This window comes from Balaenoptera musculus, chromosome 6, assembly GCF_009873245.2.
Source record: "Balaenoptera musculus isolate JJ_BM4_2016_0621 chromosome 6, mBalMus1.pri.v3, whole genome shotgun sequence".
Classification (NCBI taxonomy): Eukaryota; Metazoa; Chordata; class Mammalia; order Artiodactyla; family Balaenopteridae; genus Balaenoptera; species Balaenoptera musculus.
This window is the reverse complement of record NC_045790.1, coordinates 112,925-137,286: the sequence shown is the minus strand read 5'-3', so window position 1 is coordinate 137,286 and position 24,362 is coordinate 112,925. Positions and strand designations below refer to the sequence as shown.

General features: G+C 38.0%; 1 non-coding gene across 1 annotated transcript; it reads right to left on the bottom strand.

Moving 5' to 3' along the window:
* Positions 1-210: 210 nt before the first annotated feature.
* LOC118897617 lies at positions 211-374 on the bottom strand. Its single transcript, XR_005020504.1, has one exon. It is a non-coding gene; the product is annotated as a U1 spliceosomal RNA (small nuclear RNA).
* Positions 375-24,362: the final 23,988 nt, after the last annotated feature.

The following is a 24,362-nucleotide window of genomic DNA, read 5'->3' as shown; positions in this document are numbered from 1 at the left end:
GACCCAACATAGCAATCAATCAATCAATCAGTCAATCAATAAAATCTTTAAAAAAATAAAAAATAAAAAAAATAATTACAGCCCATTTCCCTGGAGAGTTTAGATGAAGAGCATGGAATTTCAGGATGCAAGGTTTCCCTGTAAGCAGCACTACTGAACAGATTTTAGACAGTTTTCCTTGTGTTTCTTTTTTTTTTTTTCTTTTTTTAACAGAGGAAAGCGCAAACGCAGTCCCCCACTACGACAAATTATGCAGTCGAGTTTCCTACATTTGGGGAAATCGCAGGGGTCAGCATATCCAGAGTGCAATGGATAAGCCTCAACCTGGGAAAACCACCTTCGTGATCATGAGATCTCCCCTGCCAGGTAAGTATCCTTGTGTTTCTTAACCATTATGGGTCGTTGGTTCCTTCAATGGCCTTCCTGTTCACAATATTTACACATATTCTTGTCTAGGGGCTCACAATTAGAGCACAAAGTTTTGTTCTTTTTTTTTTTTCCTGTAGAGGAGTTATTTTGCCTAGAGAGCCAAAAATTTCTATCAATTATCAGCTTGTTTATTTTCTAAATCTTTCCAAAATGTCCTTTCACACTTATTGGAATGAGGAGGTGATGGTTAAAGGGTTCAAAGTTTCATTACGCAGATAAATAAGTTCTGGAGATCTGCTATACATCACAGTGCCTACACCTAAAAATATGGTAGCACTTATTTAAAATATGCTAAGAGGATAGGGCAGATCTTGTGTTACATGTTCTCATCACATCAAGCAGTAACAACAACAATAATAACAATAATATTATAGGGGGCAGAATGAAGCTTTGGAGGGTGATAGTATGTTTATGGCCTTGATATTGATGATGGTTTCGTGACCTTGGTATTAATGATAATTTAATGTCTATATACTAATCCCCAAACTCACTGAGTTGTATGCATTAAATATGTACAGCTTTTCTTTTGCACAGCAAAGGAAACCATAAACAAGATGAAAAGACAACCCTCAGAATGGGAGAATATATTTGCAAACGAACCAACTGACAAAGGATTAATCTCCAATATATACAAGCAGCTCATGCAACTCAATATCAAAAAAACAAACAACCCAGTCCAAAAATGGGCAGAAGACCTAAATAGACATTTCTCCAAAGAAGACATACAGATTGCCAACAGACACATGAAAGGATGCTCAATATCACTAATCATTAGAGAAATGCAAATCAAAACTGCAATGAGGTGTCACCTCACACTGGTCAGAAAGGCCATCATAAAAAAAATCTACAAACAATAAATGCTGGAGAGGGTGTGGAGAAAAGGGAACCCTCCTACACTGTTGGTGGGAATGTAAATTGATACAGCCACTATGGAGAACAGTATGGAGGTTCCTTAAGAAACTAAAAATAGAACTATCATATGACCCAGCAATCCCACTACTGGGCATATACCCTGAGAAAACCATAACTCAAAAAGAGTCATGTACCACAGTGTTCATTGCAGCACTATTTACAATAGCCAGGACATGGAAGCAACCTAAGTGTCCATCGACAGATGAATGGATAAAGAAGATGTGGCACATATATACAATGGAATATTAGACATAAAAAGAAACGAAATTGAGTTACTTGTAGTGAGATGGATGGACCTAGAGCCTGTCATACAGAGTGAAGTAAGTCAGAAAGAGAAAAACAAATACCGTATGCTAACACATATACATGGAATCTAAAAAAAAAAAAAAAGAAATGGTTCTGAAGAACCTAGGGGCAGGACAGGAATAAAGACGCAGACGTAGAGAATGGACTTGAGGACGTGGGGAGGGGGAAGGGTGAGCTGGGATGAAGTGAGAGAGTGGCATGGACATATATACACTACCAAATGTAAAATAGATAGCTCGTGGGAAGCAGCCGCATAGCACAGGTAAATCAGCTCGGTGCTTTGTGACCACCTAGAGGGGTGGGATAGGGAAGGTGGGAGGGAGACGCAACAGGGAGGGGATATGGGGATATATGTATATGTACAGCTGATTCACTTTGTTATACAGCAGAAACTAAAACACCATTGTAAAGCAATTATACTCCAATAAAGATGTTAAAAAAAAAATGTCTCTTAGCTAAGTAAAAATTTTAAGAGGGCTTACCACTTAATCTTCTCTACTAAAAATAATGTAAACTCTTCCGTGATAGATTATCTCACAAAATAAAAGTGACTTCCCCATGTTAAAAAAAAAAATATGTACAGCTTTTTATAAGTCCATCTTACCTCAATAAAATGATTTTTTTAAAAAAGAAGCTAGGCACAAAGGACCTCACACTGTACGATTACATTCGCATGAAATGCCCAGAGAAGGCAAATCTACAGATATAAAAAGTAGATTAGTGGTTGCCAAGGGCTGGGGAGGATAGAAGACCCAGAGGTGATAGCAAATGGATGCAGTTTCTTTTAGGGACAATGAAAATGTTCTAAAATTGTTTGTGAGAATAGATACACGATTCTGTGAATACATCAAAAACCATGGCATGACACTTTTTAACGGGTGAATTTTATGGTATGTGAATTATATCAAAATGAAGTTGTTAATAAAAAGAATTCTACCTCCATCTTACTTTTTTTAAAATGAAACATAAAATTCACATTTTTTTCCTAAATTATAAAAATTGCTTTCAAGGAGCACCTTAAATTGTTATCGGTTTTAAAATTTACATCACATTTCTAGAGCCATCATGTCATTATATTTATATTCAAAATGCATGGTATTTCTAGATTATCTTGTTCTCAAAATAAAATAAATTCACTACCTGTTCCAAAAATTCAAGGAAAAAATCATCAGTTATAAAAAACTGTATTATAAATTCAATTATTTGACTGCAGTTAGGATTTTCATAATTAAAGATAGAATTGTATTACTGATTGTGCTAATATCAGAATATTAGCCATTAATGATTTTGTTTATTATGTTATTGATGAAATAAAAGCAAGCTCTCTGCTATCATATGTAAGCGCTAAGAATCTTTGTATGCAAGCTCTAAGTCAAAAGACTGAAATATTTTCTGAAAGAAAACAACTGGAATTGGAAACAGTGTTACAAGAGAAGAGCCAAATCTGACATGTTGGATCTGCTTCTTTTACTTTAACCTTTGCTTTCCCGCTGCTTTTGTTCACTAAAAGGATACTGTGTATACATAATGGCCTGCCTCAGGGAACCCTGCCCCTCTGCCTGAATGTTAACCCAAAGTGCCTTTGTTCAGGGAAACATCCGGACCCTGTCCATCTGCGGATGGCTGCAAGAAAGAAGAAATTAACACATCCCCTCCCGTACGCTGGCCATTCCAGGTGATATTTGCAAAACTTATGGCCTTTTACTTTACTTCCCCATCTCCCCCTCTCTGTGCTATAAAAGAAACTGGCATCCAAACCCCGAGAAGATGGTTATTTTGAGACTTTAGTCTGCCGGCTTTCCCAATAAAGTCGTATTCGTGCCTCAACACCTCGTCTCCGATTCATTGGCCTGTCCTGCGGCAAGCAGAGCGAGCTTGGACTCGGTAACAATAGCAGTCATCTTAGCTAAAATTGGTACATGTATTTAACTTACACAGGTATATCATTATTATTTTTAAAATGCTGTTTCTTAATTAAATGAACTGTAAATTGTATTTCTTCCTATGTTTTTGACCACATAATGCTTTCTCACTTTCACCTGAGTTAAACAGTTCTAGTCATACTTAGTGTAGTTCCTAAGTTCCTAATCTAAATATGGAAATGCAGGAAATAAGCTAAAGAAGGAAATGAAGGGGGGGCAGGGGGGAGGTCAGGAGCGTGGGGAGAGTTGTGATTTTGGTGAGAGGTTGGTGTCAGAAAAAGGAGGTGCAACACCTCAGTGAGATATTAAGGAGGAGAGAAAGGACAGATCTCCACCGGAGCACCATTCCAGGCAATGAGGTTCAGCGAGTCCAAAGAACCTGCAGTGAGAGTAAAGTCTGGGGACGCGGGGAAGCAAATCCCATAAAGCCTTACTTATCAGTTTATGCAGAGGCTTCCGCAGACCCAAATAATGCAGGGCCCTTTAAGAGATGTGCCGCCCTCTAGGACTGAACAGGAAGCCGGCGGGAATTTGAGCAGCTAAGTGACAAGGTGCGACTTAACCACAGGTGAGTTAAAAACTTATGTAGTAACCTAAGAGGAAGAGGGTGATGGCTTGGATACAGGTGAATCAGGGGAGGTAGTGATGTGTTTTGAAAGAAAACCCAACTGGATTGGTTATGGGGTCTGAGTAAAAGAGGGTAATCCAGGAAAACTCTTACACTTCTGACCAGAGCAACTAAGATTAGATCTGGCTGTAAACTGAGATAGAAAAATCTGCAGGAGGTACAGATTTGGGGTAGAAAGATAGGAGTTTATTTTTTAATGTGTTGGGCTGAGATATCAATTAGACATGCGAGTGATTACTTGGAAAAAAAGTAGAAAAGCTTGCCTCAAATTCTGCGGAGATGATTACTCTGGAAATATGATTTGGGAAGCATTAGCATATCAATGGCATTTAAAGCTTTGGGGTAGGATGACATTGAGACAGAGAGAGAAGAGAGAAGGCCCAAGGTCTGAGGACAGAGCTTTGGGGCACCTCAGTGTTTAGCAGATTGGGGATGAGAAAGAACACGTGCAAGAACCAGAGAAGGAGGGACCTTGTAGTGGGCACAACTGGAAGACAGATTTCCTGGAATCAAAGTGAAAAAAAAATATTTTAAATGGAGGAAATAGTCAAACACAGGCATGTACATGAAGATTCAAGGAAGGTGAGGTTGGACAAGAGTCAGTGCAGTGATTCGGAGAAAAGAGGAAAAAGAGTAACTGGAAACAGTGACGACGACTCTTTAGGGAAGGGAAGAGAAAAGGGGTTTTAACAGACAGTCGTGGAATAGGACGCAGGTCCTGGGGCCTGGGGTCTGGTCGATGCACAGGTGTGGTAGCACGAGGTTGTGGGAATCTGTATTTTCTCAGTGAATTGGGTGCCGAGTCCCTCAGAGTGAGGATGGAGTTGCAGGTTTCAGAGGTTTGAGAAGAGAGATGAAATGATTTTCCGTAAAAGGAGAGAGTGAGAGGGCTGGCGGCTTGCAGTACAATTACTGGACAGCAATGAAGATTGATTCAAGGTTCAAAGTCCTGCATTTAGAGATCGTCAGCACGTTTGTGTGTTTTGCTCTAATTATATTTGGCTGCATAAGTGTGGGCGTGGGCTGGGGGAGATTAAATTCTAAACACAGCTTTGGCTGGTGTGCATGGGAGAGAGAACCTGAGGCAGAGAGCGGAGGGCACGGGAGACGCTTTGGGAATTTAAGCTGTTTATGGAGAACAGTGACACTGAGGGAACAGAGAAAACTTGTTAGGATCAATGATTTGTAAATCCCAGTGGGCTCTACAGCTCACATAACCGAGCAGGACCCTACGGGGCCTTCCCAGAGTAGCCCCCCCACCCATGTCCTCCGCCTGCCTTTTGTCTGTAGAAAAGCTTTAGTCAAAGAATACATTTAATCAGAGAAGTGAGAAAATGCAGAAAGAAAGGAGAACAGTCAAACAAGACAAAATAATAATAGTTTAGCCATTGAACAGAGTCAAGGACTTTTGGTTCCTCCTCGAGGGCTGTAGATAATATTCTGAGCCATGGCCTTCAAGCTGTTTTGCAGATACTGAAGTTCCCACCAGGTGGGAGAAGTTAACTGCATGCTGCCCGCAGGCACGTAGACCCCAGACCAGCTGGAAGCAGAAGATTGATGATGCTGATTCCCAATGACCTCACCACCAGCCAATCAGAAGAGTGTCCACCAGCTGACCACGCCCTGCTCCTTGAACACTGTAGGACCCATCACTACCCCCTCCAGGGCGGGTCACACGGTCTTGACGTCATTAGCCTGCTGTGGCCCCCTCTGCCTGGCAAAGCAGTAAAGCTATTATTTTCTAGTTCACCCAAAACTGTCTCCGAGACTGTCTCTGAGATTTAATCTGTCATGGATGTACAGAGGCCGAATTTCATAAATAAGTACGCATATGTGAAGGTAGTATTTGTAATTTCCATTTTTAGATGACAAAAATCGAGACTGAAATTTTAGGTGAGATCTCTGTGCAACAGCTCATATCAAAGACCAAACCGAAGACAGCTCTGACCCCGCACTCACTGTTTTCCCACAAGGTTAAGCCTAATTCCTCTGCAATAACAATGAAAAATGTCTTCTGAAAATATTTGAATTTTAAAAGATTACCACTTTGACATTTTCCACAATGACAGACCGAAGCATTGTTTTAGCAAACAACCACTTTGAGCAGACATTGCTTGACTTGATAATCTCTCAGCTGAGTGTCTTTATACCCAGTTCTAAATGCCTGTAAATGTTTTACTTTAGTTCTAAAGCATGGTTGAACAATAACAGCTTTTACAAACGTGGCCCTATTTGGCTCTTTCTTGACATACTGGCAATGCCTCATGGCAACTGAACCATCTTTACTAACCTCTCAGTCACTTGAAAAAAGTAGATTGATCACTGGTAAAGTGCAACACTGATCGACCGCTATACATGAGCATTTGTTAGGCTTATTATTTCCCCAATCCTGCAAACTCCAAACTGCTTCAGAGTTAGGACTTGGAAACTGGGACTTGTTAGCTGGAGTAGGATTAGCCCCTCATGCTCTACTTCTTGCCCAATGGCCAGAGACAGATTGGTCTAGAGGGGAAGGGACATGTATTCAGGGAAACTAATTAGAAATTAGAACAGAAGGAAAGGCAACACTGTAATGATTTAAAGTGGTTCTGCATGGTGGGTTTTGTTTAAAAAAAAGAAAAGAATGAAAACCCAAAATCCTGTTCCACCAGCCTCTTCGGGCATCAAGCCTGCGGCCGGCACAGAACATCTGTGATTAACCCCGGGAAACTCCACTCAGCACGTCTCCGTGCAGTAATTTACATAGTGTTCATTAATTTATTACAACCGCAAAAGTCAACAACGCTTTCCACAGGCATCTTTGCTGTTTGCTATGGTGAAAAGCACGTAGAATCTGAGGTGCTACAACTCAGTTCAAGTGTGACTTTCTATTCAAAAGCTTCAATTCACTCATCTGTACAATAAACTTAATTACGGGTAGTGTGGGCCTACCTAGCTCACAAGATCGTTTTAAGAATCAAATGAGGTAATTTATACACAAGAGAATTTTAGGGAAACCATACATCCAAACAATTCCAGTTGTTGGTATTTTTCAGGAGGAAGTAATGAGCATACAATTTCAGATTTATATTTAAAGTTATGCTTGCATAATAGTTTAAAATAGGTTTTTTAAAAAATATAGCAATATGCATGCCTCCGAGCAGGAATCTGATGTAGTGGAATACTGTAGAGAGATAGCAGGAAACTATGCATATATCTACACACACACACACACACACACACACACACACACACACACACACATATCAGATATTGTGGCTTTTTCTCTGGGTAGTGGAATCATAGGAAATGTTTAAAATTTTCTGTTCACTTTGCAGTAAGTTATGAATTTTCCCCCATATATGTATAACTTTTATAATTAAAAAAGAGACTACTTGGAAACAAAATCAGTGTTTCATTGTAAAATGGCATTTAGATAGCTCTCCCCAGAATTTCTATTCTACAAAATTTCATTATTCAAGGCTTGGAATAGAACAGTAAGGACATTTCCTAAGAGCTATCAGAAGAAAAGTATGTTTAGCAAAATTACTGCCACTCCAAGTAATCATACCAGCAAAAGAAAAGGATTTTTTTTTGGTTTCTCATCATCATAAGTTTAAATTAAATTCTCTCATCTTTTTATTTCTTTGTTCTCATATCAGTTTTGTTTCTGTCTCTATGGGAACTCTAAGGAAATACAGAAAGAATTGGTGTAGTTGGAACAAACACAACAAAGAAATTCATTCCTTTAGTCTCTTTGTTGACTGTGATTGTCCAGCGCATCTCTGTCTCTTCTGGTTCTTATGCTGAAATTCTTCACCTTCTCATTTTGTATTGCCTCTGCCACCTGAGACACCATGTCCTTCAGGACCCTCATTGTGAGGAGGAAAGGATTTGCTCTCCAGCATAATAGCACCAGCAGGAAAGTGAGTTTCATCCCTGCCAACGTGTTTGGGAACCTGAGGTAAAGAAAATGATGGTTCTCTGTTGTTCAACTCTTTTGTTTACTCCTTTTCTTTCTCTTTGATTGAAGCTAACGCTCTATAAATGTTACTATATTCTATAAAGGCTACTTAGCAAAAGGTTTTAGGTTTTCTTTTCTATTGAACCTCAAATGAGAGCCTTTAAAAGTGTAAATTCTCTCTGCAGGTAATGTAACACCAACACATGTGTATGTATATATGTGTGTGTGTGTGTGTGTGTGTGTATGATATATGTATCACACAGATACACACAAATACACACACACACTCTGCCCAGAGTGTGGACTTATAATAGCAAAAATCTCGATGAAATTATTTAATAGGTACCATTTTCCAAAATATGCACTGTTGAAAATTAGTTGCATAGAAAGATGGTACCTGAAAATATCCACTGACACATAATATATAAACTATAAGGAATTTTAAAAATGATGCATATAAATTCAATATATAAAAAGAAAAACAGAATAAAACAATATAATAGCATCCATATGCATCAACAAAAAATAAACAGAATAGCCAATACCATAATAAAGATGAAGGCCCAGAGAGAAAAGGAGATGTGTATAAGAAGGTTGAAGATTTATACAAGATTAATTAGTAGAATTTATAATTCTATATAAAACAATAAGTAATAGATTACTAATAAAATCAGCAATAGCTTCAATGAATCAAATTCATATCATGCAAACAATGACTATGGAGACAGTTCTCATATTCTGTACAATTCAGAGAAAAGACACTGCCTCTATTTCATACTAGTTTTTTCAAGGATTTTGTGCACAGTCTTAGAAGACAGAGAGGGTGTCCCCCTCCAGTACAGAGGTCAGGCACGCTTACTGTCCAGTAGGAAACACCGGGTTCCCTGAGTTCTGTGCTCTACTCCTGTAACACAGCCCCTGCCTGTGTAGGAGGCACCTGGACCTCCTTGAACTGCCCTGTGAGTTCTGGGGTTCGCAGAGCCCTGGGCCACAAGAGAACATGTGAGATATTCTTGCCTCTACTACTGCTCAGACTAACAACGTCCTTTGTTTCTGACCCAAGATTCTAATGTCTCAGCAACCCTGAAACTTCCACAGGCTGACTTGTGAGTTTGCAAGTCGTATAAAAATCTCAGACCCTTCATACTTTTGGCATGACTTTTACAGAAGAAAACAAAATGAAAGTCAGAGCCACATACATTATTATGAGCATATCTGTAAAAAAACATTGTGGAGTGAAATAAGCAGTTAACACAATTTAATTGTTTATACAATGTCTTAAAATGTGCAAAATGTACTATATATATATTTTTAGTATATTCATATAAAATAAATGCATAAAATAACTCATACCTGTGATTGACACCCAAGGCTAGAAAGAGCTAGAACAGAATCAAAAAACAGTACCCAGGAAACTTCCAATGCATTTGTAATTTTTCTAGATTAAAAAAATCCAGGGGCCAGGGGATGGGGGGTGGGGAGGGGGAATGGGGAGTTAGTGTTTAATGGGGACAGAGTTTCCGTTTAGAAAGCTGAAAAATTCAGGAGATGGATGATGGTGAGAGCTGCACAACAATGTGAATGTACTTAGTGCCACTGAGCTGTACAGTTAAATTAGTATGTTTTATATTATGTGACTTTTACCACAGTAAAAAAAAATTTTTTTTAAATCTAGAGGACTTGTTTTCTGATCTGACATGTAAAGAGATGGGAAGCCGTCACTGCTATCCTCACAACGAGAAAAAGCTGAACAAACAGAACATCAACCCTCTTCTCAGACCTTTTAGAAGACTGAGGTCATCGGAAAAACTGTTGCCACAAAAACTGGAGAGACAGGTAAATAGAGAGAATCACAGTTTGTCTGGAACAGAATCCCCAGAGCAGAAGCCTGCCACTGGGGCCGGAAGAGACACTCAAACTATAACTGATAAATTGCTGGACGCCTCATGAGCTGGAGACATAAACCCTGGGGAGGTGGGTCTCAGGGAAGGGGTGTTGGGAAGGGCTCAAAACCCATCAGAACTGCCCAAATCTGAAGCACTGACATCACCAAATGCTGCTGAGGATGTGGAGCAGCAGGAACTCCCATCACTGCTGGTGGGAATGCAAACTGGTCCAGCCACTCTTGAAGACAGTTTGGTGGTTTCTTACAAAAATAAACATACTCTTACCATAAATTCAGCAACTAGGCTCCTTGGTATATACCTAAAGGAGCTGAAAACTTATGTCCACACAAAAACCTGCCCAGGAATGTTTATAGCAGCTTTATTCATAATTGCCAAAACTTGGAAACAATCAAGAGGCCCTTCAGTAGGTGATGGGTAAATAATCTGTGGTGCATCCAGAAAATGGAAGATTATTCAGTGTTATAAAGAAATGAGCTATCAAGCCATGAAAACATATGGAGGAAGATTAAATGCATATCACTAAGTGAAAAAAGCCAATCTGAGAAGGCTACACACTGTGTGATTCCAATTATGTGACATTCTGGAAAAGGAAAAACTAGGGAGACAGTAGAAAGATCAGTGGTTGCCAGGGGCTAAGGGGGAGGGGATGAATAGGTGGAACACAGAGGATTTTTAGGGTGGTGAAACTATTCTGTACAATAGTATAATGGTGGACACGTCATTAAATGTTTATTTGTCCAAACCTATAGGATATGCAACACCAAGAGTGAGCACTAAGGTAAACTCTGGACTCTGGGTGATGATGTTGTGTCAGTGGAGGTTTAACAATAGTCACAAATGTACCATCTGGTGGGGGAAGTTGATGGTGGGAGAGGCTGTGTATGCATGGGACAGGGGTATACCGGAATCTGTACTTTCTGCTCAGTTCTGCTGTGTACCTAAAATTGCTCTCAATAATAAAATCTATTAAAAACAAACAAACTGAAGCTTCGGGAGGTGGATGGCTCTTCACAGTCTTAAATTAAAGCAAGGGGGTGTGTCTTTGAACATCTACACTGACAAGTAATGGACACAGGCAGCTTTGGAGAAGTTGTCTTATTTGAGGCCAGGCAATGTCCTTCAACCACTGGTAACTTTAAGATTGGGGCTGAGTCATGAGCACAGCATTTCTAGCTGGGGTGTAAGTGCTTAGTTATATCTGAGAGGCACCCCATAGCCACCATTAGAATATATTTATTTTAAGAGGTGCTTTGGAATAATAGAATAAGGATCTTCAGCTTGCATTCAACATGAAAAACAAAGCTTGATACAAACATAATACTGTTGTTCATTCAACAAGCATTTATTGAGCATGATAAGCATTGTACTACACAATTTATGTTGAGATCTGTATTCACCAGGGGAATTACAAGTATTTTTGTTACAGTAAAACTTAATTGGGATAAAATAGCTTTAAAGGTGAACTAAAACAGAGCTGAGGGAATCAGGCCCCCTGATTTTAGACTGTACTACAAAGCTACAGTAATCAAAACTGCATCGTACTGGCACAAAAACAGAAATATAGATCAATGGAACAGGATAGAAAGCCAGAAATAAACTCATGCACCTATGGTCAATTAATCTACAACAAAGGTGGCAAGAACATTCAACGGAGAAAAGACAGTCTCTGCAATAAGTGGTGCTGGGAAAACTGGACAGCTACATGTAAAAGAATGAAACTATAAAATTCTCTAACACCATACACAAAAATTAACTCAAAATGGATTAAAGACCTAAATGTAAGCCTGAACACTATAAAACTCTTAGAGGAAAACATAGGCAGAACATTCTCTGACATAAATCGCAGCAATATCTTTTTGGATCTACCTCCTAGAGTAATGAAAATAAAAACAAAAATAAACAAATGGGATCTAGTTAAACTTAAAAGTTTTTCACAGCAAAGGAAACCATAAACAAAACAAAAAGAGAAGCCACAGAATGGGAGAAAGTATCTGCAAATGATGCGATCGACAAGGGATTAATGTCCAAAATATACAAACAGTTCATGCAGCTCAACATCCAAAAAAAAAAAAACCAATCAAAAAAATGAGACAATCTAAATAGACATTTCTCCAAAGAAGACATACAGATAGACAACAGGCACATGGAAAGATATGCAACATCACTAATTATTAGAGAAATGCAAATTGAAACTACAGTGAGGTATCACCTCACACTGGTCAGAATGGCCATCATCAAAAAATCTATAAACAATAAATGCTGGAGAGGGTGTGGAGAAAATGGAACCCTCCAACACTGTTGGTGGGAATGTATATTGGTACAACCATTATGGAGAACATTTTGGAGGTTCCTTAAAAACTAAAAATAGAGCTACCATATGACCCAGCAATCCCACTCCTGGGAATATATCTGAAGAAAACCAGAATTCGAAAAGATACATGCACCCCAATGTTCATTGCAGCAGTATTTATGATAGTAGAGACATGGAAGCAACCTAAATGTCCATTGACAGAGAAATGGACAAAGAAAATGTGGTACATATATACAGTGGAATGTTACTCAGCCATAAAGAAGAATGAAATGATTCCATTTGCAGCAACATGGATGGACCTAGAGATTATCATACTAAGTAAAGTAAGTCAGATGGAGAAAGACAAATATCATATGATATCATTTATATGTGGAATCTAAAAAAATGATACAAATGAACTTATTTATGAACTAGGAACAGACTCACAGACTTTGAAAACAAACTATGGTTACCAAAGGGGAAGGAGTGGGGAGGGATAATTTAGGAGTTTGGGATTAACATACACACTACTATACATAAAACAGATAATCAACAAGGACCTACTGTATAGCACAGGGAACTCTACTCAGTACTCTGTAATAACCTATATGGGAAAAGAACCTAAAAAAGAGTCAATATATGTATAACTGATTCACTTTGCTGTACACCTGAAACTAACACAACATTGTAAATCAACTGTAATATAAAAAAATTAAATTTAAAAAGATGAACTAAAAAAAATATCCTGTATATACTTCTGACATTTCTTTACTTAATATTTATGAGAGATGTGAAGACAATTGGCATTAGAATTTTTCTAGTGGTTTTATTAATCACTTTATAGCTTTATATTCATGTATTTTAATGGTAGTCATTTTATTTAAAAAGTCACATATTCTTTCTAATTAAACTTTTCCCTCATCTTTTTAATTTTGTTGCCAAAAGGGACATGTTGACCTTTCAGACTTTTATTCTTAACAGAAATGTGGGAAAGGCACTATTTGCAGCTCAGCTGGCCAGTCTTTACTTCCAGGAATCAAAGCTTGCTGTGGCAACAAATCCTTCCCATTTTACCGTACCTGAGACCTGACTGGATTTGTTCTCCACCTGGTTCTGAGACATGACGTCCTGCTGATTTTGATGCAGTTCCTATTTCTTAAAAAGAGAGCAATCGCATATTCAATCTCAGGGTGTTCAGCTGAGCACTTGGTATGTCCATAGTCAAGCATACTTAAGGATATATTTTGGAGCCTTATATTTGGAAGTTTGAAAAGGCTTATTTAATGTTTTTATGCAACACTAACCAATTTATTTAGCCTTTCTGATGTTGCTCCGAATTTGAAATGATTCTGTTTCATTTGCCTTCGTTTGGTTTATTATGAAGTAATGCTGGAGATGATAGAAAAATACATTTCTTCAGTATTTCATGCAAACTTATTGGTATTTTTATTCTGAAACCACCTCTCTTTAGGGATGAGGAAATTCTGGTTTTAAACATTCTGGTTGAAGCGACTGACCCTTTTAAAAATGGGATCTTAGGGCTTCCCTGGTGGCGCAGTGGTTGAGAATCTGCCTGCCAATTGCAGGGGACACGGGTTCGAGCCCTGGTCTGGGAAGATTCCACATGCCGCGGAGCAACTGGGCCCATGAGCCACAACTACTGAGCCTGCGCGTCTGGAGCCTGTGCTCCGCAACAAGAGAGGCCGCGATAGTGAGAGGCCCGCGCACCGCGATGAAGAGTGGCCCCCACTCGCCGCAACTGGAGAAAGCCCTCGCACAGAAACAAAGACCCAACACAGCCAAAAATAAATAAATAAATAATTTTTAAAAACTGGGATCTTAGTCTAGAAAGCAGAGGAAGTTGAGAGAGATTTCAGAATGTGACCAGAGACACTGTGTCTATAGTGGCGAGCAAGATTCACTGTTCCTTTTGTCTACATAGAGCGAAGGGTGTAGCAGGAGGGATTTAGCTCTGGTCCAGCTCAGAGATTCACTGTTGGTACTCAGTAATAGTTAATAACACTTCATGTAAAGATCTTCAAACTTTACAGAAATACGTGTTAAAAAGGAAACCTCATGATACCTCCTCAGCCATCTTCAGGGTTATTCACTATTAAAAACTCAGTCTGTATCAGTATGCACCATCTTATTATGCATATAGTATAGATGACTGCACAGTATTTTACAGTGTATTTGTATCTTCCTTATTAGTTGTTTCATTCATTTATTCCATATTTATTTACTACTTTATACTCAGCACTGAATATATAGCAGGAAAGAATTCAATACTCTTTCTGCCTTCGCAGAGTTTCTAATAAGGGGAAATATATAACAAATAATTAATACAATATTTATTTATTATGGACATAAATTTTGTATTCAATTATTCTCTATTACAAATGACGCTACAATGAATAAAATTATCCATGTCATTTCCACATGTATGTAAATATCTGCAAGATAAATTCCTAGAAGTAGAATTGCTGGATCAAAAAGCACCTCAAATTCAAAACAGTCCAAATTACCCTCTATAAATGTCCTCTGTAAGTTTTTATGTTTACTAACATTTATGAATGTGGTCATTTTCCTACGCATTTTCTAATATTGAATGTTATAAAATACTTCATTATTAGCCAATCTTATAGGTGACAAGTGGTATTTCATAAATGCTTTGACTTGACTTGTGAGTGACTTTTTTTTAGTAATGTTCATAATTTTGTTTATTTTATGAATATACTTTGTCCTATTTTAACGTTGTGTTGTGTCCTTCTTATTGAGATTTAAAGACACAGAATTATACGGCTAGGCGTTCATTTATAGGCTGTGCCTTTCTCTGAAAGTCTTTCTCTCTAATAAGATTTTAAAATATTAGAGTACTTCTGGATCCGGGCAAGACAGAGTAAATGCATTCCGCCCTACTCCTCCTGCTAATCATAACCAAATATCCTAGATGAAATACATAAAGCCACTATCAGAAGACTCTGAATATCAGAGGGAAAAAAAGACAGACAGATTGGCTAGTGACCTTAGATACATTGCAATGTCAGTTAAAATCCTAGATATTTTTGAAAGGGACAGGCTGCTTCTGAAATGTACATGGAAATGTAAAGGGCTAAGAATAGCCAAGACTTGAAGGAAAAGACTAAGAAAAGGAAGACTCCTTACTCTGTATAGTGTAGTCATGCACCTGCAGGTAGGAAGGTAATGTGGTGTGAGTGGAAAGGAAGGCAGTTGCTCAGACCTAGCTGGAGGAACGTGGGCTCAGGTCTCGGCTGCTCCAAACACCTCAAGGTCCCGATACGGCACAGCCCACTGCTTATGCTGCAGGAATACACTGGCCAGAACTGGTTTGTAATGACGTCTCAAAATACACATTTGAGAGCTAAGATATTTTACAGACAACAAACAAATAACATCTTTGTTAATGCATTTTATACATTTTTTAAATAGTTTATGCCTTTGGAGAGATTCTCTTGATTATAATTTGTTTAGTGACAACTGGTATCTTGGAAGTATTTTTTTCCCCACTGGGATAACAATTTAGTGAGAACATCTTTCATATTTTGAAATGGTAAATAAATATGAAAGAAAAGGTAATACTTTTAAATAATTTTAATATAAGGGTTAATGATAAACACAGATTTGACTTGATGTAAATTCATGTGAGTCAGCTGGAAAAGGTGGTAGAAAGCAGTACATTTCAAAGATGACAATATTGTCAGATTTAGTAGTGTATATCCCTGATTCTTCTAGAGCAAAAAGCTCATCAGTAAGTTTACTCACAAGGATGATAAGATCTGGTTATAACATTCACTTATTCCCGAAATTAAAAATGTCCTCTTCTTAGATTGCAGTTTGAGATCTGAAGACTCAGTTAAGGTAAAGCCAGTGGGTCAGCATTAATGCTTTGTGTTTCTTAGAGCATGGAAATGGCTGACGATAAACAGATCTGTAATAATAAACTCTGAAGAAAGAATGACTGGTAATTTCTGATTGGCCACAGAGGACGTGAGGAAAACATTATTATTCCCTCAATGCTTCCCCGTAGGCCTACAACTCGAAATTCTCTTTTCACTATAAGGTGTGGCTTTTATTCAGTGATGCGTTTCAATGAGGAGGCATCCCTTTGAACTACCCATGTAACATGTAATATGCAGATGTTTCTACTGTTTTGTAAATAACATCAATACCAGGTCATTTTCAGAATAGATTTTGATAAATGAGGAGAAATGAAAAACGGGAGAGTTGTGAATACTGAGGGTAAAGAGGAAGGTAAAAAGGAAGAAAAGTGATGACATAAAGAAAAACCTGGGGAGTTTTTATGATTTGACTATATCAGCCCTGATAAAAGAAAAACAATCTGAATGTTGAACAGCACCATGGAAATCACCAAGATCCTGCCTTGATTCCTCACTGTCAGTTTATGTTGACTCAGGAAGCCCTACGTTTCAAGTCACCATCCAACTACGCAAATACTTGAGTAACTAGTTACCCCATAAGGCTGTTTATCACTATTCTGTCCCCTGTTCCCACCCTCCTCCAGTTCCCAAAACCCTCCCCACATTTTGTGAGAGATTCTATTTTGTCATGGTTCTGTATCATATTTCTTAGCATAAGATTATTCATTATGGAATTTTGATGTATAGGCTCATTTTGTCAAAGATTTGTTTTCATTTTTGCAATTTTGTGGTTTTGTAGTTAGCTGCTCTGGCTTTTATTCCCCCATTCCAACAAGAAACACTTGAGGCTCTTTCAGAGCTGTGCGCTGATCTCACTGAATAGACTAGAACGGTCTCTCTGGTCTCTGGGCTGTGCCTACATCTTCGCCCCTGGGCTCCTTCCCCAGCCGAGGGAGCCCTCTCAGTGCTCAAGGCTGAATACTGAGCACAACCCCGGTTTGTTTCTCACGGGCACTTTGTCTGCCTCACGGGAACTGAATTCACCACAATGTATGAAGTTTCCCAGGGTGGCCATATGCTTTATCCACTAAACTAGGCTGCTTTTTAGAAATGAATGAGGGCACTCTCAATTGTTTTTAAAAAGCAACTGTAAAGGTAGACTGTGCCAGGGAAACCATCTACAGAAAAATATCACCAGCACGTGGTTTCAACACCTCACTCTGCACCATTGATCGTTTCCATCTATTTTGTTTTTTCTTTATATTATTTTCCTCCATCTCTATGTGCAGGAATGGAAGCAGTTATACCAAACTTGACCAAACATGAAGTTAAACTGCTTCTCGATTTTACTTTCTAGCTTCAGATTTTGTTTGCTGTTATTGCACTAAACTCAAATGGGTTTCTCATGCTGCATGTGCATTTCCCAAGTCTGCATTTGACAGCTCTTTCTCCAGGGGATCAAGAACTAGAAACCCAAAGCCATTAGGACCTTTAAAGCACTATTTCTACCATTAAAATATACTTTAATAGAATTTTCCTAGAGCGGTTATCCTCTTATCCTTACTTTCAAATTTGTTAAAATTTGGCTGTTTCTCTCATGGTGCTTTAAAAAATAATTTATATCAGGTTGGAGTTCAAGAACCTATGTGTAAACCTAGGAAGAATTCTCATTTAAATTCTATCTCTGCTCTTCCCAAAAATAAACAAATGGGACCTAATCAAACTTACAAGTTTCTGTACCACAAAGGAAACCATAAACAAAACAAAAAGACAACCAACAGAATGGGAGAAAATATTTGCAAATGTTGTGACTGACTAGGGCTTAATTTCCAAAATATACAAACAGCTCATGCAACTCAACAACAACAAAAAACAACCCAATGAAAAAATGGGCGGAAGACCTGAATAGATATTTCTGCAAAGAAAACATACAGATGGCCAACAGGCACATGAAAAGATGCTCAACATTGCTAATTATTAGAGAAATGCAAATCAAAACTACAGTGAGGTATCACCTCACACCAGTCAGAATGGCCATCGTCAAAAAGTCTACAAACAAGAAATTCTGGAGATGGTGTAGAGAAAAGGGAACCCTCCTACACTGTTGGTAGGAGTGTAAGTTGAGTTGATGCAGCCACTATGGAGAACAGTATGGAGGTTCCTCAAAAAACTAAAAATAGAGTTGCCATATGATCCAGTGATCCTATTCCTGGGCATATATCTGGACAAAAATATAATTTAAAAAGATACATGCACCCCTATGTTTATAGCAGCACTATTCACAATAGCCAAGACATGGAAACAACCTAAATGTCCATCAAAAGACGAATGGATAAAGAAGGTGTAGTACAAATATACAATGGAATACTATGCAGCCATAAAAAGAATGAACTAATGCCTTTGCAGCAACATGGATGGACTTAGAGATTATCGTACTAAGTAAAGTAAGTCAGAAAGAGAAAAACAAATACCATATGATATCACTTATATGTGGAATCTAAAATATGACACAGATGAACTTATCTATGAAACAGAAACAGGCTCACAGACATAGAGAACAGACTTGTGGTTGCCAAGGGGGAGGTGGGGGGGTGTGTGGGATGGATTGAGAGCTTGGGATTAGCAGATGCAAACTATTATATATAGAATGGATAAACAACAAGGTCCTACTGTATAGCACAGGGAACTATATTCAATATCCTGTGATAAACTAAAATGGTAAAGAATATAAAAAAGAATGTATGCATATATATAACTGAATCACTTTGCTGTACAGCAGAAACTAACACAATGTTGTAAATAATAAAATCAAAATTAAAAAAATAAAAATAGAAAATTCTACCTCTGCTTTTCTTTCTTTCTTGATCACTTCTGTGATTGTGTGATCTTTTTCACATTTTAATGCAACTGCTTGGACATTATCATGGAATTATTTCCATATCTCTCTATATATCTACATGTAACTGTGTATCCATGTTCCTCTATATCTCTCTTATCTTTGAGAACACGTTATCTGCCCACTTTATTGTAAGACTTTCAAGGGCAATAACTATAACTATATATATATATATATATATATATATATATATATATATATATATATATACACACTCATAATTACTCCACAGAGCCTTTGAACTTAAGTGATTTTAAGGATTTATTAAAGGGAAACAAATTGAATTGTTTACAATCATTTAAAATCCATGAATACTTCTTAGATTAGCATCATGAAGACCTGTTAATCCTAATTTGGAAAACCACCTCAAAAAATATTAACTTGAGAACCTCAGGATGTTTATGAAATTTTAAGTGATGACTAAGTTATGACTGAACTAACTTTTCTTTTTAACCCCATATCTCCCATAACTGACAGAAGCATTAATGCTTAAATTTTGGCAGTGGATTAACAATTTACATATTAGTTAAATCAGGTTAAGGTTATTTCTTCTTAGTTTAGTTAATCCAGCCTGTCCCATAGATAGGACACAAGTCAGGGATCTTTACGTATTTTTGTATCTATTTGTGTCTTTCACTCATAAAAATTAACAGAGAGGCAGAAAGTTGCATGATGTTTTGAAAGGTTCTTAATTCTCACCAAATGAGAATTTCTAGCCAATTATTCATTTCAGATAAAACTGAAAGGTGATATTATGAAAAAAAAAGGAACAGAAGAAACTCTGATGCAAACATTGTTATTTTGTCAATCTCAGGGAGAGAGTACTAAATATCTAATGGCATTATAATGATGATAACCTTGGAATTAGATTTCTCCAGCAGTGCTAACGTCCAGGGATGCTATTTAATACATTTTTAAAATGTCATGTAGGTGGGATTTACACAGATAGGTAGTAGTTAGATACGCATGCACATAACTAATATTTGCTTTGCTTTGGCAAAATGTATCACTGTAAGTCTAAGACAGGCACAGAACAATAGATTAAAACATTCGTCCAGCCAATGAAAGAGGAAATTAGCTAGTTGCCATGGGATTTTTAATTGGAAAATTGCTGACTAGATCCAGGCTTGCTAGTATTTTAAATTATTGTTTTCCTTTATCAAATAATTTCAATAACTTGAGGACATGAGAAAGAAGCAGCAGATCTTTCTGTCTTCCATAGTTGGTGATTGCATAAAAAGGACAGTCAGATAATCCACATCTAAGCCAAAGTAAGATTCTTTGTTCTCAGAACAACAAGCAGTATCTTGTAACTCTGTTCCTTCGGGCACATGGAGCTTTACAACTTCCTATAAACCCAATTTCAGTGCTATTCCTTCGGCTAAGTCTCAAGTCTCTGAATAAGCTAGTAGTCATGACATCAAGGAGCATGGGTAAGCATTTTTCATCTAGAGAACTAGGGTAAATGCCCACAGAATTTCATGTAGAAAAAAAATCCCTCAGTCCAAAGCACAAGCTCTTGCCTGTTTAATATACTGCAATGTATCTCCTCTTGGTAATAAACCCCTTAGTGTTGAAAGCTATTGTTCTTATCAAAACTCTAATAAAACTTCAAACAAACCAATTGACTTAGGAGAAATCTTGACTAGAAAAGGAATCTATTTTCCCTGCCAGAAGAAAGCTCCAGATAACAATAACTGATGTAGAACTGTGTCCATTCCAGGCTGTGTGACCACAGCTAATTGTGTTTTCCTTTCTCTTCCACATGCATTTATATGCATGTAATCATTTAACAATTATTTTATTTAGTTAGTTAGTTTATTTTTTAAACTAAATTTTATAGAGAGAATAAAAGCTGGTGCACACATTGAGTTCTCAGAAGCTAGAAATGGAGATTCAGCCTATTAAAATGATCCTATCGCCAAACTGTAGCAAAGTCCTTCATGCTCCAGCCTTGCCAGCTCTTCACTGACTGCACACGTTTTTAGTAATGCAAGACCTAAAATAAAACAGAAGCTGGGAACACGCTGTTTGCTTTGATTTGAAGGATTTATTATCAAAACAGCATTTCAAATATGTAACAAGGAATGGTGAAGCCCTCTAGCTCTCTGGGCTGTAACTGTCAATTTCTGCTGGTTAGTTTTATGTTTAGCACTGTTTGCAAAGGCTGTTTCAGAATGGATACATTTATCTGTTGGAGAGAAAGAATTCTCTGAGTGGTGTCAGACAGAATCCAGGGCACTCTCTTACTGACACCATTAAAGACAAAACAAAACTCGAGCAAGCACTCCTGGATGGTAACTTATTCTTGGCTGGTGGTTCCATCAGACCTGCTTTTACATGCAAGTTGCTGAAGATGAAAGTGTGTGATTCAATCTGCCTCTCAAATCCAGGACACCTGAACACTTGCTCAAGATTCCCAAGGAAAACAGAGATCAAGAGAGGACCAAGCAGACTTCATTACCAACTCCTTCATGATGGTCTCCGGCCGGGCGGACGTGACAACATGGAGAACACGTCTACAACAGCTGGCGCCTAGAGCCCAGGACCCCAGCAGGCCCACTTTCCCCACACCCACAGGCCACCTAACCAGGAGTTTCAGACCTTTAGTGCCTACTGTGGTTCTCAGCACAGAATGGATGAGAGAGTACCACCCTGGTTACAATGAAAGATGGTCTGGAGCAAGGAGCCAGAAGGGAGGAAACCGGGCCTGTCTGATCATCTGCTAGGGCTCATTCCCGTAAAATGTGAGAGTCAGTGGTCTTAATTCTGCATCACACACACACACACACACACACACACACACACACACACAACCTTTTTCATGGGAGTAGAGTGAGGGGAGGTGGCTTGGTCTGTTCCGGCTGCTATAAAAAAAGACCACAGCCTGGGTGTCTCATAAACAGCAGACAGTTCTGGAGGCTGGACGCCCCAGTGTGGTCAGGCACAGGGTTGTGTCCACTGTGGACCTCACAGGGAGGAAGCAGGGAGGGAGCTCTGTCGGTCCCTTCTGTAAAAGCGCTAACCCCATTCCTGAGGGCTCCACTCTTGTGACTAAGCATCTCCCCAGGGCCCAACTTCCTAAGACCATCACATGGGCATTATTAGGATTTCAACACAGGAATTTGGGGGAGACACAAACACAGCAAGAGCAGAAGTGAAAGCCCTTGGGCCATACTTTTGAGTTATTGTTCTTTTTCTATCTTTCTACTTGACAAGAAAAATTTAAAAGCCAGATGTGGTCAACCAGGATTATTATTATTTTTAAAATTAAAATTAATACAAATGTTGTACCAGCTTTGCATACTTGAGATAAACCACCCTTGACTGTGGTGTATAATTATTTTTATATGTTGTTGGGTTTCATTTGCTAATATTTTCACAAAGATTTTTGCATTTATATTCATGAGAGAGATTGGTCTGTAGTTTTCTTTTCCTGTAATAACTTTGTACGATTTTGTTATTTGGGCAAAGCCGGCCTCAAATAAGTTATGAAGTGTTCCCTCTGCTTCTATCGTCTAAAAGATATTGTAGATCACAGCAAGATCCTTTTTGGCCCACCTCCTAGAGTAATGGAAATAAAAACAAAAATAAACAAATGGGACCTAATTAAAAGCTTTTGCACAGCAAAGGAAACCATAAACAAAATGAAAAGACAACCCACAGAATGGGAGAAAATATTTGCAAATGAAGTGACCGATAAGGGACTAATCTCCAAAATATACAAACAGCTCATGCAGCTCAATATCAAAAAAAACAAACAACCCAATCAAAAATGGGCAGATCTAAATAGACATTTCTCCAAAGAAGACATACAGATGGCCAAAAAGCACATGAAAAGATGCTCAACATCACTAATTATTAGAGAAATGCAACTCAAAACTACAATGAGGTATAACCTCACACAGGTCAGAAAGGCCATCATCAAAAAATCTACAAACAGTAACTGCTGGAGAGGGTACAGAGAAAAGGGAACCCTTCTACACTGTTGGTGGGAATGTAAATTGGTAACAACCACTATGCAAAAACAGTATGGAGGTTCCTTAAAAAACTAACAATAGAGCTACTATATGATCCAGCAATCCCACTCCTGGGCATATACTTGGAGAAAACCATAATTCGAAGAGATACGTGCACCCCAATGTTCACTGCAGCACCAGTTACAATAGCCAAGACCTGGAAGCAACCTAGATGTCCATCGACAGATGAATGGATAAAGAAGATGTGGGGTGTGTGTGTGTGTATATATACAATGGAATATTATTCAGCCATAAAAGAGAACGAAACAATGCCATTTGCAGCAACATGGATAGACCTAGAGATTGTCATACTCAGTGAAGTAAGTCAGACAGAGAAGGACAAATATTATATGATACCGCTTATATGTGGAATCTAAAAAAAATGGTACAAATGAACTTATTTACAAAACAGAAATAGAGTCACAGATGTAAAAAACAAACTTATCGTTACCAAGGGGGAAAGGGTGAGAAGGATAAATTGGGAGATTGGGATTGACATATACACACCAGTATATATAAAATAGATAACTAATAAGGACCTACTGTATAGCACAGAGAACTCTACTCAATACTCTGTAATGACCTATATGGGAAAAGAATCGAAAAAAGAGTGGATATATGTGTATGTATAACTAATTCACTTTGCTGTACAGCTGAACCTAACACAACATTGTAAATCAGCTATACTCCAATTAAAAAAAATATTGTAGAGAATTGGTGTAATTTCTACCTTAAATGTTTGGTAGAATTCACCCGTGAACCCATCTGGGTCTGGTGCTTTCTGTTTTGGAGTGTTATTAATTATTGATTCAATTTCTGTAATGGATACAAGCTTATTCAGATTGCGTATTTCTTCTTGTGTGAGTTTTGTAAACTGTATCTTTGAAGGAATTGGTTCATATCATCTAGGTTATCAAATGTGTGGGCATAGAGTTGTTCATAGTATTCCTTTAATACTTCTAATGTCCATAGGGTTTGTAGTGATGTCTCCTCTTTTATTCCTGATACCAGTCATTTGTGTCATCTCTCTTTTTTTTCTTAGTCAACCTGGCTAGAGGCTCATCTTTTCAAAAAACCAGTTTTGGTTTTATTGATTTGTCTTTGTTGATTTCTTGTTTTCAATTTCATTGATTTCTGCCCTAATTCTTATTATTTCTTTTCATTTGCTTTCTTGCAATTAATCTGCTCTTCTATTTCTTGTTTCCTAAGGT